Source organism: Eulemur rufifrons, chromosome 2, assembly GCF_041146395.1.
Source record: "Eulemur rufifrons isolate Redbay chromosome 2, OSU_ERuf_1, whole genome shotgun sequence".
In the NCBI taxonomy this organism is placed as follows: domain Eukaryota; kingdom Metazoa; phylum Chordata; class Mammalia; order Primates; family Lemuridae; genus Eulemur; species Eulemur rufifrons.
In genome coordinates, this window is record NC_090984.1 from 59344948 (window position 1) to 59358428 (window position 13481).

Here is a 13481-nt window from a genome sequence, read left to right on the forward strand (position 1 = left end):
TGAGGAATCTGTGCTGGGAACCTGCCATTGATGGTAGCAAAACAGTTCAGGAGAGGCCATATTCACGTGAGTTTTCCTATTTTCATGGAATGTGGAAGAAGATGACAAACCAGCAGCAGGTCAAATTACCAGCTGTAGCTGCCGCTCCACATGGTTGTTTTGCTAGCCTATGGTGCTTAATCTAGCATACAAAGAGAGCACTAATCTCCCACCCCTCTCCACCTCCCACAGTCTAAGACTTTCCCTTTCTGGGTGCCAGTGTTGTTGCTCTTTCTCCACCATCATAAAATAGGTTTGTCAATACCATTAAAAAGTGGGCAAAAGACATGAACAAAAGTTTTTCAAAGGACAATAGACAAATGGCTGGCAAAATATGAAAAATATGTTCAATGTCACTAATCATCAGGGAGATGCAAATTAAGACCACAGTGGGATGTCATCTTACCCCTGTCAGAATAACTATTATTAAAAACTAAACAAAACAAAACAAACAAAAAAACAATAGCGTGGATGCAGAGAGAAAGGAGCACGCATACACTGTCTATGGGACTGCAAATTAGTACAGTTTCATCATGGACAACAATATGGAGATTCCTCAAAGAAATAAATATAGACTTACCATTCAATCCAGCAATCCCATTACTGGGTATCTACCCACAGGAAAAGAAGTCATTTTATCAAAAAGATACCTGCACTTGAATGTTTATTGCAGCTTAATTCACAATCACAAAAATGTGGAATCAACCTAAGTGCCCATCAATTCATGAGTGGATTAACAAAATGAGGTGTATGTATACCATGGAGTACTATTTAGCCATAAAAAGGGTTGAATTAATGTCTTTTGCAGAAATTTGGATGAACTGGAGATCATTATCCTAAGTGAAGTATCTCAGGAATGGAAAAAGAAACACCACATGTACTCTCTAATAATTTGGAACTAATTGATGGGCACACATGGGTACAGAGAGAAGTAAAAGTCATTAGAAATCAACAAGGAGGAAGAGGGGAGGAGGAGAGTGGTAAAAATCTACCTAACGTGTATGATGACCACTATTTGGGTGATGGGCACACTAACAGCTCATCTTTTAAGCATTACAAAAGTGATCCATGTAACCAAAAACATTTGTACTCCCTTAATATTTTGAAATTAAAGAAAAGAAAAAAATGATGGTCATTCTGACAAGGGTGAATTGATGTCTCATGATGGTTTAGAATTAATTGCCTTTCCCTGATGGGTGATTATTGTTGAGCATTTTTTTTTACATATCTGTTGGCCATTGTACATCTGTTTTAAAGAAATGTATATTTAGGTTTTTGCACATTTTAATAAATATATGTTTTTGTTTTATAGATATTTGAGTTTCTTGTACATTTTGGTTATTGACACCTTGTTAGATGTGTGGTTTGTGAGTATTTGCTCCAATTCATAGTTTGTTTCATCATTCTGTTGATTTGAATTGGTGCTGTGCAGAAGCTTTTTCTGTCTGAAGTAATCTCATTTGTCTATTTTTATTTTTTTTGCCTAGGATGTTAAATCCAAAAAATCATTACTAAGACCAATTTTATGGCGATTTCACCTTATGTTTTCTTATAGTAGTTTCAGAGTTTCAGGACTTGCGTATTTATCCAAACTGGAAACAACCTATATCTGCATCAGTAATAGAAATAATAAATAAAATAGGTTATGTATCTTTTCAAAAGTGATATTATGCATATGTAAAATTATTTACAGCCACATAAAAATATGTATGAAACTTGCAAACATAATTCAACTAGATTGACATAAAACAGTACATTCTGTATGATTTCATTTAACTAAAGGTTAAAACAAGCAAAACAAAACAAAAAAAAATAAAATAGATTTGTTTCATTATAGTAGCTATAACTTCACCTTATTTTTCTAGTCATTTCCTAGTCACACCCAAACCTTTTGTCTAGAAGAATAAATGCAACAGTTACAAGGGTATTTTCTTGACATTTACAGACATGCATTATATTCATCACCTTGGGCCTCCTGAGCCATTGTACAGGAACGTATAAAGCAGTATACTCAAATAAACGATAGTTATCCTCATCACCAAAGACCATTTTATCCAGCAAAAGAATCCAGGAAGCTGAACGAGAATTCAATTTTAATACCATTATAGCCAGGTTGATTCTAGGTGAGTGTACCAACCAGGCTGGGCTAAAGTTGCTGTCAGGAGAAAGAAGCATCATGAAAGTTAAGTAGATGTACTTGTACTTTTTTCTATTCCTCCTGTTAAGTACAGCTAACAAGCCTGGACGTTACAGATGTTCCTCAACTTACAATGGGATTACTTCCTGATATACTCATTGTTGCAAATATTGAAAGTCAAAATGCATTTAATATACCTTATATACAGAACATCATAACTTAGTGTATCCTACCTTAAATGTGCTCAGAACACTTACACTAGCTGATTGGACAAAATCATCTAACACAAAGCATATTTTGTGTTAAAGTATTGAATAGCTCATGTAATTTGTTCAGAACTGTACTGAAAGAGAAAACCAGAATGGCTGTATGGGTGCTCAAAGTGTGGTTTCTACTCAATGTGTATCGCTTTCCCACCATTGAAAAATTATTAAGTTGAACCATTGTTCATTAGGGGACCATCTGTATAAAAAATTAAGAAGTGTCTAAAACTTGGAGAGAAAAAGCCAAACTGGCTCAGGAATTTAGGACCTAAGGAATGCTAGAGCTGTGAGTTCCATGAGTTTCCTCATATATCCCAATTGCATCCAGGAATCACCAGTAACCTGGAAATGCCAGCAGGTACAGACTAAAAAGTCCAAAGAAAAGCCTGCTTTCTCTAGCCAAAAAACCAGGAAAAGGTCACACTAGCAACACAGAAAACTGTAAGATCATAACCAGTCTACTCCAGCCAAATACCACAGAAAGGTTTACAGTAACCAAGCAAACACTTCAAAGGGTAAATGTCACTTGATAGGAGAGTTCTGTGATATTTTAACTTGCCTTTGCTCCCCTTCCCTTAACTGGCTTGAAGGCAGTCTTTAATGGCAGCCTGCATTCCCAGTGTGGGTTCCTAGTGCTAGAAGAAACAGAGTGGACCTTGTTATCAGAGAATAGTGCTTGACACTTTGACCTGTCAGGTGGCTCCCTGAAGGGCTAGTTCAAAGAACTTACCTGTACTTCACATAACTCAAAACTCACTCAGGGTGAAGTGGCTATGCAGAGGAAATTTTCTGACAAACAATTTGCTAAAGGATTCGACAGCAGGCAGGAGAAAGAATCTGCAAACTTAAAGATAGGCCAATTGAAATTATTCAATCTAAGAATCAGAAGGAAAAAAGAATGAAGAAAAATGAACAGAGCTTAAAAGAGCTGTGGGACATTATTAAAAGTAGAGGCCTAAGTAGGATTCTCCAATGACAGGAGAGAGAGAAAGAAGCATGAAGTATATTTGAAGAAATAATGCCCAAATTGAACAGAAGACGTGAATCTAGAAAATTTACTCCTATAGGAGACATACCTAGAAAACTTACTACTGTGGAAAATGCAGGCTGCTTAAATCAAATGGGGGAGGAGACTGTGATTTCTTTTTGATTGATTGCTATAACATTGTCCTTCAGGCATATGCAGGAGCTTCATATTTCCTTTAGACATCATTAGGCACAGAAGCTTTTGCAGGACAACTTTGATGCTGTATGAATTCTGGCATTTTAATACCACTGATATCGTTCTTGGGTCCACCACAACATTAGATCGATTGACTAGTTCATAGTATTTTTGTTACAAATCTTTCAAAGGAGGTGCTTCTTACAAAGACTGTGCTTCATGTCCACATTCAATTTTGAAGATGTTATATTTGGTTTTCATTAATTTTCCAAGACTGTGGTTGGCTGCCATCTGTGTTGCTGTCACTCCTCCTTTGGTCTTTATATTTACTGGGAAATGGCTGTGATTTCTGTCAAGTGCAATGTACTCTTGGAGAAAAGGATTTTAATATTAGCATCTTCTCCCTCATTCCATTTCCTGTGCACTTGTTGGTGGGAATGGGAAGTACCTGCCCAGGCCATCTTTGGTGGGTACTTTGGTGGGCCTCTTGAGTAGAGGCATGTGCCATTGCTGGCTTCCAGCCACCAGCTTCTGCAAGAGCATGAAGCAGGTTCTAGAGCAGAGGAGGAGCAGTAGTTGTCTGTGTTTGTTTCTCTGTAGACCCAGTTGAGCTTCTTGCACAGATACCTCTCTGATAGATCCGGTTTGCTGGTTAGGGGAGGATGGAAATGCAGAGAGAGACAAGATCCATAACTTTTGCAGATTAATTCTTAGATATCAGCTTTGTACAAGAAAGGCAATAATAGAAAATAGATAAATGAACAGGTATATTGGGTTTTACTGATAGTCTAAGTAGTGAAGGTAGGTTTATCTCTATTGCACCAACTCAAAAAAGTACTGGTTTGACACAGATGTGTGACTGGTACAAAAAGAAATGATGAATTCCAAACTCCTCTCCTTCCTGAACTTGTTAAAAATGTTGCCCAGGCTGTTTGTTCAAATTTTAGGTCACTGTTTTTAAAGGATTCTTTTGAGTTACAAGAGATTCCTTTAAGAACTGGAGATAATGGAGTGGGGTAGAGCATGTCTGGCCTGCCATAGAGAAGGATTATGCAATATGAAATGCTCCTTGAATTGCAGGAACCTCACCCCAAATTATTATACTGGAATACTTCGTGACTGATCTTTCAGTGTAGGAAAGTGGCTATTTGGAATAACTGCTCTTACTTACACAAAAGTTGCCATTTTATGTAGAACACATATACACCTCCCACAAACACACTGACTGAGAGCATTTGCTTCTCAGATTTTTAATTTAACTAAACCGTCAGATTTTTACTTTCACCAGTTCACATAGTAAGAGTCTACATTTTGAATACATCTTTGATCTCTATCATGATTCCACAAGATGGCAGTGTCTTCTTAGGGACCTTGAGGAAGTCTCTCAATCTCCAAAGTGCTCCTGTGTGTGCGCGTGTGTGTGTGTGTGTGTGTGTGTGTGTGTGTGTGAGAGAGAGAGAGAGAGAGACAGACAGAGAGAGAGAGGGAGGGAAAGAGAGAGAGAGAGAGAGAGAACAGGGGAGTGGCTTAGTGGTGCAGCAGGGGTGGTGAAAAGAGCCTCTTTTTTTCTAATTGGTAGAACAAAATCTTTTTATGATTCTTAAAGCAGAAAATTAGAAATGCCTAAGCAAGGCTCATTTCTTTTAAGGTTTAAAATTTGAATCCTCAGTGAACTGCAAAGATGAACTCCCTGAGAGTTTTACTAGCAATTCTGTGGCTTCAGTTAAGCTGTGAGTTTTGGTCATCTCTATTGGAGGTGATGATTGTACAATATTTGGATATATTTGTAGTTATTGTTTATCCTAGGCCTGTGGATAAAAACATAAATTGTCTTTTCCTTCTGGCTAAGGGTTGGTAGTATGTAGGAGGCCTGGGGAGGAAGCATCCACTACCCAACCAACCTTCTTTGTCTGACCATTGTCTTTTGCACAGGGGTGAGGAGCCAACAGGAGGTGGAGCAGACTCCAGAATCCCTTACTGTTTCCCAAGGAGCCACTGCGTCTCTCAGCTGCACTTACAGCGACACTGCTTCTCAGTACTTCATGTGGTACAGACAATATTCTGGCAAAGGCCCTGAGTTGCTGGTGTCCATATACTCCACTGGTGACAAAGAAGAAGGAAGGTTTATAGCACAGCTCAATAAAGCCAGCCGAAATGTTTCCCTGCTCATCAAAGACTCCCAGCCCAGTGACTCAGCCACCTACCTCTGTGCAGTCAGCACACAGTGCTCCCCAGGCACCTGCAGCCTGCACCCAAACCTGCTGGGGCCTCAGGAACTCCTGATACAGACAGAGCTTAGACTGCAGGGTAGATAAGTTCTGTTTGCTCTCTAGATGCAAATGGAAATTAAGAGTAATAGTATGGAGGGTTAGATTGATTCAGAAAGTGTTTTCATAATTCTGAAAATAATTGATCCTGAAGGGAAATGAAAGATACAATACTGCTCTGGAAAAAATATTTTCCAGACTTCTCTTTTCACTCTAGTTTTTAAAAAATATTATTTAAGTTATTGTTGAGGTATGTAACTGACATATAGAATGTGCACATATCTTGACGTGTTTGCAGATAAATATAAACCCATGAAACCATCATCATAATCTACACACCATAAACATATCCATTGTCTCTAAAAGTCTTCTTGCCACATGTACTCACCATCAAATTGGTATTAATTGATCAATACTTATGTGTACATATAGCAGTAACGTTCACTGGGTGTCGGGCAGGTGGGAGGGGGGGAGGAGGGAATGGGTATATTCACACCTGATAGGTGCAGTGCACACCATCTGGGGATGGACATGCTTGAAGCTCTTACTTGAGCAGGACAAAGGCAATATATGTAACCTAAACATTTGTACCCCTGTAATATGCTGAAATAAAAAAAAAGAGAGAGAGAAAAAAAATAAAATGACAACGTTTTGCTAAAAAAAAAAAGTTTTCTTTCTCCTCACTTTTTTATTGAGTTATGATTGATATACAAAAAGGTGGCACATATTTAACATATACATCTTGATGCTTACTGTAGTTTTATTTCACAATGTGTCTTGATAGTATTAGTTTTATGAGTTCCAATGTCCATTATACCACTCTGTCTGCCCTCGTGTAGCCATAGTTTCTTTCCCACTTATAAGAGAGAAGAAGAAGCATTTATTTTTCTATTCCTAAGTTACTTTACTTAGGATAATGTCCTCCAGCTCCATCCAATTTGCTGAAAAAGACATTATTTCATTCTTTTTTATTGTTGAGTAGTACTCCATGGTATATATACCACATTTTCTTTACCCACTAATCATTTAATGGGCACTTAGGTTGATTCCATGTCTTTGTGATTGTGAATTGTGCTGTGAAAAACATACAATTGCAGATATCTTTTTGATGTAATGGTTTCTTTTCCTTTGGGCAGATTCATTTCCTTTGGTTGCTGGGTCAAATGGTAGATCTGCTTTTACTTCTTTGAGAAATCTCCATACTGATTTCCTAGAGGTTGTACAAATTTGCACTCCCATTAACAGTGTGTTCTCCTTTCACCCCCATCTGTGCCAACATCTACTGTTTTTTTTTTTTTACTTTTTAATAATGACCATTCTAATTGGAGTAAGATGGCATCTCACTATGGTTTTAATTTGCTTCCTGGATGATTAATGATGTTGAACATGTTTTCATATGTTTGTTGGCTATTTGTCTATCTTCTTTTGAAAATTGCCTGTTCATGTTTTTTGCTCAGTTTAAAATGGGGCCTTTTTTTTTTTTTTTTTTTTTTTCTTGCTGAATTGTTTGGGTTCCTTGTAGATTTGGGATATTAGTCCAATGTTGGAAATATAGTTTATGAATATTTTCTCCCCTTTCTGTAGGTTGTCAATTTCTCTTTTGATTATTTCTTTTGCTGTGCAAAAACATTTTAGTTTAAATAAGTCCCATTTGTCTATTTTTGTTTTTTATTGCATTTGCTTTTGAGGTCTTAGTCATAAATTCTTTGCCTAGGCCAATGTCCAGAAGAGTCTTTCCCAGGTTTTCTTCCAGGATTTTTATTGTTTGAGATCTTACTTTTAGGTCTTTAATCCATCTTGAGTTAATTTTGGTATATGGGGAGAGATAGGAATCCAGTTTCATTCTTCTGCATGTGGCTAACCAATTTTCCCCTCATCATTTATTGAATAGTGCATCCTTTCCCTAGTGCATGTTTTTGTTTGTTTTTTCAAAGACAAGTTGGATGTATGTATATGGTTTTTTTTCTGGGTTCTCCATTCTGTTCCATTGATTGATGTGTCTGCTTTTATACCAGTACCATGCTCTTTTGGTTATTATAGCCTTGAAGTATAATTTGAAGTTAGGTATGTGATGTCTCCAGTTTTGTTGTTTTAGGTTTAGGTTAGGATTGCTTTGGCTATGTGGGCTCTTTCCCCCTCCCATATGAATTTTAGGATTGTTTTTTCTAAATCTGTGAAAAATTATATTGGCATTTTGAATACCCAAATGTCTAACTCTCTTGCTAGTTCCGGGAAGTTTTCATAAATTATTTACTTAAATAGGTTTTCTAAACTTGATCTCTCTTCTCCCTAAGGAATACCAATAATTTGTAAGTTCAGTCACTTTATGTAGTCCCAGATGTCTTGAAGTCTTTGCTCATCCTATTTTATTCTTCTTTCCTTATTTTTCTCTGACTGCATTATTTCAAAAAACCTGTCTTCATGGTCTGAGATTCTTTCTTCTGTGTGATCTAGTCTATACTTAAAGCTTTTGAATGTGTTTTGGATTTCCATCAATGAATTTTTCAGCTCCAGAAATTTTTTTGTGCTTTCTTTAATGATATCTATCTCCTTGGTTAATTTCTCATTCATATACTGAATTGATTCTCTGATTTATTTGTGTTGGTTTTAAGATTTCTTTTCCATCTCATTGAGCTTCTTTAAAATCAATATTTGGAATTCTTATTGGCATTATGAAGAATCGTTTTTGATTGGGATCCACTGATGGACTCTCGTTGTGGTCCTTTGGTGGTGTCATATTTCCTTGCTTTCTCATGTTTCCTGTGTCCTTCCATTGATATGTGCACATCTGATCAAGCAGTCACATTCCAATTTTTTGAAATTGCTTTCAAAGGGGAGAATGTTTTCCTGGAGTTGTATGTATTTTGCTGGTTCAGTAGGGCACTTTGGCTTTGATTTTGGATGACTGCAGTAGTGTGATCTTTGTATGGATTCTTAGGCAGTATACAGATCAGTGGTATCTGTGATTTCCTTGGTAGCCTGGGGAACAGTTATTAGTTGAGGCTCTGGTGAAGTTTTGATGGGAACTTGAACATTAGCTGAGCCAGTCTTTGGGGCCCAGCAGTGGAAGCAGTGAGCTGAATATGCCTGATATTAGGTCATAGAGCAGCTTATATTGGCAGTGGTATTAGTGTGTCCTGGGCCTTCAGGTGACTTCATTAGAAGCTAGTATATGGAGCAGAGGGCCAGGTATGTCGGCTACAGTGGCCTGATAAAGGGGATCTAGGCTGGGCACCAAAAGAGTTCACTATTAACATTGAACTTTCCTGGCACATGGGCAGTATTCAAGAAATGATCGACTTTATAATTATTATATTCCAAAATTTAATTTCTTTCTCTAGTGGGGTTTATATGGCTTGTCTTATCAATCTAGAAGAGTTGGCCGGGCGCGGTGGCTCACGCCTGTAATCCTAGCACTCTGGGAGGCCGAGGTGGGCGGATCGTTTGAGCTCAGGAGTTCGAGACCAGCCTGAGCAAGAGCGAGACCCCATCTCTACTAAAAATAGAAAGAAATTATATGGACAGCTAAAAACATATATAGAAAAAATTAGCCGGGCATGGTGGTGCATGCCTGTAGTCCCAGCTACTCGGGAGGCTGAGACAGGAGGATCCTTTGAGCTCAGGAGTTTGAGGTTGCTGTGAGCTAGGCTGACGCCACGGCACTCACTCTAGCCTGGGCAACAGAGTGAGACTCTGTCTCAAAAAAAAAAAAAAAAAAAAAAAGAAATCTAGAAGAGTTGAAAAAAATGCAGGTTAAAGCACTTGTTAACAGAAAACATCTAAATAAACATCTAAATCACATCTCTGCAATGCGGAGGAAGCAGTTCGCTTTCTTGGAACCTTGGTGCCGCCTCTGGCCTCTAGAGGGCGATGTTGCACAAACCTGTTTCTACTGCAGATGATGATGATGATCATCATCATCATCCCCTGAGCCCCTCCTCCCTGCAGCTGGCTGATGGACCTCCCTGATGTCTGTGTAGATAGGGACGTGTGACGAGAACAAGAAGCCAGAAAGCCTGCAGACTCCTTAAGGAAAAACCTCTTTTAAGCCATTTTTGAAACTTGCCAAAGCAAGGGACTTGTCCAGCCCAGCTTCCTCCCTCCTGCTGGCTCCTGAGGCTCAGAGACCTTGACCACCGCCCCACCTGCCCAGGTCCTGCAGCGTTTCCACTGCTCAGCCATGCCCCTGCTGCTCCTCCTCGTGCTTGACGGGATTTTTGCCCTTGGTGAGTAACGTTCCATTTGCTTCTCTCCTTTCATGAAAGCGAGTGAGTTCTAATTGGATCTGAATAGAGACATGTTTTCTTCATAGCGAAGTCTGTGCTGCTTTTACTTACACAGCATTGCCGTTGCAGGAGGAACCCGGGCCCAGACAGTGACCCAGCCTGACCTTCACGTCACTGTCACTGAAAGAGCCTCTCTGGAGCTGAAGTGCAACTACGCAGTTTCTTATACACCAACTCTCTGGTGGTACGTGCAATATCCCAACCAAGGACTCCAGCTTGTCGTGAAGTACGTATCAGGGAGCACTCTGGTTAAAGGCATCCAAGGTTTCGAGGCTGAATTTAGCAAGAGTGAAAACTCCTTCCACCTGAAGAAACACTCAGCCCATTTGAGCGACTCAGCCCAGTACTTCTGTGCTCTGAGTGACACAGTGCTTGGGGCTGCAGGGGGAACTGAACACAAACCTCCTGAGATACCGGGACTTCCTGTGACTCAAGAACTCAATGTTGAAGTCTATTTTATAATATTAAAAAATCGTTTCAACTTTCTGATGTTTACTCATGTGTGCCATATCTTTTTCATCTATTTATTTTTAATGTATTTGTGACTTTAAATTTAATGTGTGTTTCTTGTAGGTAGCGTAAAAGAAAGTGTTGCCTTTTTATATGCTCTGTCAATGTCTGTTTTTACATTGGCAAGTTTAGACAATTAAAATTGAATATAAATATTTATCAGGTTGGATTTAAGTATACTATTTTATTATTGTTTCTCTGTATCACCTGTCTTTATTTTATTTTTTTTGTTCTCCCTTCTCTTTTTTCTGATTCCTTTTGGACTATTTGAATATTTTTTAATATTATATTTTAATTTATCTGTGGGCTTTTTGGCTATATCTCTGTAGTTTTTGAATGGTTGCTCTGGAGATTACAACATACATGCCTAACTATCAGAGTCTACTGTGAGTAAATATAGTACCACTTTCTGTAAAATGCAGAAATATTGCACAATATGTCTCTATCTACCAACACTGAAGACTGTTATAGTTGTTCATATATATTACAGCTACATACATTAAAAACCTTGCCACGTGTTATAATTTTTGCTTTAAACAATTGTATGTACTTTTAAAATTTAATAGGGAGAATAAGAAGTATTTTACATTTAATAGCTATTTACCATTTCTGGTATCATTCCTTTGTCACTGAAGATTCAAGTTTTGCTCTGATACCAGGGATGTGTCTGAAATGACATAGTTCCCTTCAAACTTGAAAAACTCCCTGTAGTATTTCTTTTAGAGTAGATTTGCTGGCAAATATATTTTTTAGTTATTTGATATCTGAAAATGTCTTTATTCTTAATTTCCCCTGTATTTCTGGATGATATTTTTACTGGACTTGTAATTTTGTGTCAGGACTTTTCCCCCTCACTTTAAAGGTGCTATTTCATTATCTTTTGGTCTTCATGTTTTCTGATGAGAAAGCCAGGATCATTCAAATAATTGTTCCCCAGTGATGTAACATGTTGTTTTTCTCTAGCTGCTTCATAGTTGTGTTGTTTTTACACACACACACACACACACACACACACAATCATATAATCTTTTGTTGTCAGCAGTTTAATTGTGATGTGTTTAGGTATGGTTCTCTTTGATTTTATCTTGTTTGGGGTTTGCTGAGCTTCTTGAGTTTAAAAATTTATGTCTTTCCTTGAAGTTGGCAAGTATTTTGGCCATTCTTTTTTCAAATATGTTTTCTGACTCAGCCTCTTTCTTCCCTTTTTCTAGGACTCCAAAGAGATATATTAATAGTTTAGAGTTTTGGATATTGTCCCACAGGTCTCCATGGCTCTATGTACCATTTCCTTCAATTTGTTTTCTTGCTTTTAAGGTTTGATCAAGGTTTCTTGAACTTGGCACTATGGACATTTTGAGCTAAATAATTTTTTATTGGTTTGTAGCTGTTTTGTGTTGTAGAATTTTGAGCAGCACATCTGGCCTCTACTCACTAGATGCCTGTAGTACTACACACCCTAAGTTGTGACAACCAAAATTGTGTGCAGACTTGCGAAATGTCTCCTAGGAGGTGGCAAAGTCAAAATTTATTGGGTTAGATAATCTGTACTAATCTATTTTCAAGTTGGCTCACTCTTTTCTTTGTCATCTTCATTTTGCTATTGACCAAATGTGAAGTGTCTATTTCCAATATTCCATTTTTCAGTTGTAAAATTTCTATTTGGTTCTTTTTGTAACTTGTGTTTCTTTGCAGCAAATTCTTATCATTCATTTCAAGTATGTTTCCTTTTACTTCCTGGAACATCATCAAAAGAGCTATGTTAATATCTTTTTCTATTAGTTCTAGCATCTTAGTCATTTTGCCATTTGTGTTTGTTGATCTATTACTTAAATATTAGTCCATTTTCTTCTGGTCCTTTGAATGTCAAATAATTCTGGAATGCATCTTAAACATTTTTAAATATTATGTGTGTAGACTCCGTTTTCTTCTTGTTGTCTCCTGTTTTGTGGAATTTGGTGGCTCAAAATCTCAGTTCAGTTCTCTAATCATTTGCTGTGTTGGTTTGGGTCTATCTGAAGCACTTATAGCTGAGGGATTAGTATGAAACTTGTTTGAGTGGTTCAAATCTCAGGTCAGTTCATTGGTTTGAGTCTGTCCTACATGGGTGCCCCAGTGGTTCAAACTTGGACAGTGGTTCTAATCTCAGTTCACTAACCTAACCTTTGTTACTCTGGTTTGTGTTGGCTTCATGTATGCAGAGCTTCCGGATTAGGTCAAGACTTAACCTGTTTTCCATTTCATCCCCTAGGATGTCCCTTTTCTATCCTAGCCTACAGAGCCAGAAAGCTTGTGTTTCTTTCAGAATTTTTGTCTCGTATGCCATTGTCATCCTACTCTGCATCAGGGGCCTGTCTCAGAGCAAAACCAAAAGAGGAAAAAAAAGAAAAAACATGAAATTCACCCTTGTGCAAGTTACTCCTCTAACTTTTGGCTCCCCTACATGATCTTCCTGCTTTTGTCTAATTTTAGAGTACACAGGTAGCTATTTTTTTTTATAGTTTGTTCAGTTTCACTTGTAATCAGTGAGAGAGATGGGCTGTGGGTGTCTTAAAGCTATGTCCTATTCTATTATACTAAGTTCCTACAATAACTTCCAGTTCTCTGCAACATTCATCAAGGATGGCTGTTTATCATTTTCTTTTTCCACTACTATTTTTATTACCCTGTTTAGTTAAATCTCATCCATTTTTTATATTTGTAATTTTTTTCCTCATCAATATTATAAGAATCTTCTAGTTAAGGTCTTGAATTTTTGGAACTTTTCCAGCTCATTCTCCAAACTCATAAAGGTCTGCCTCTGGTGCTGGAAAATGAGAA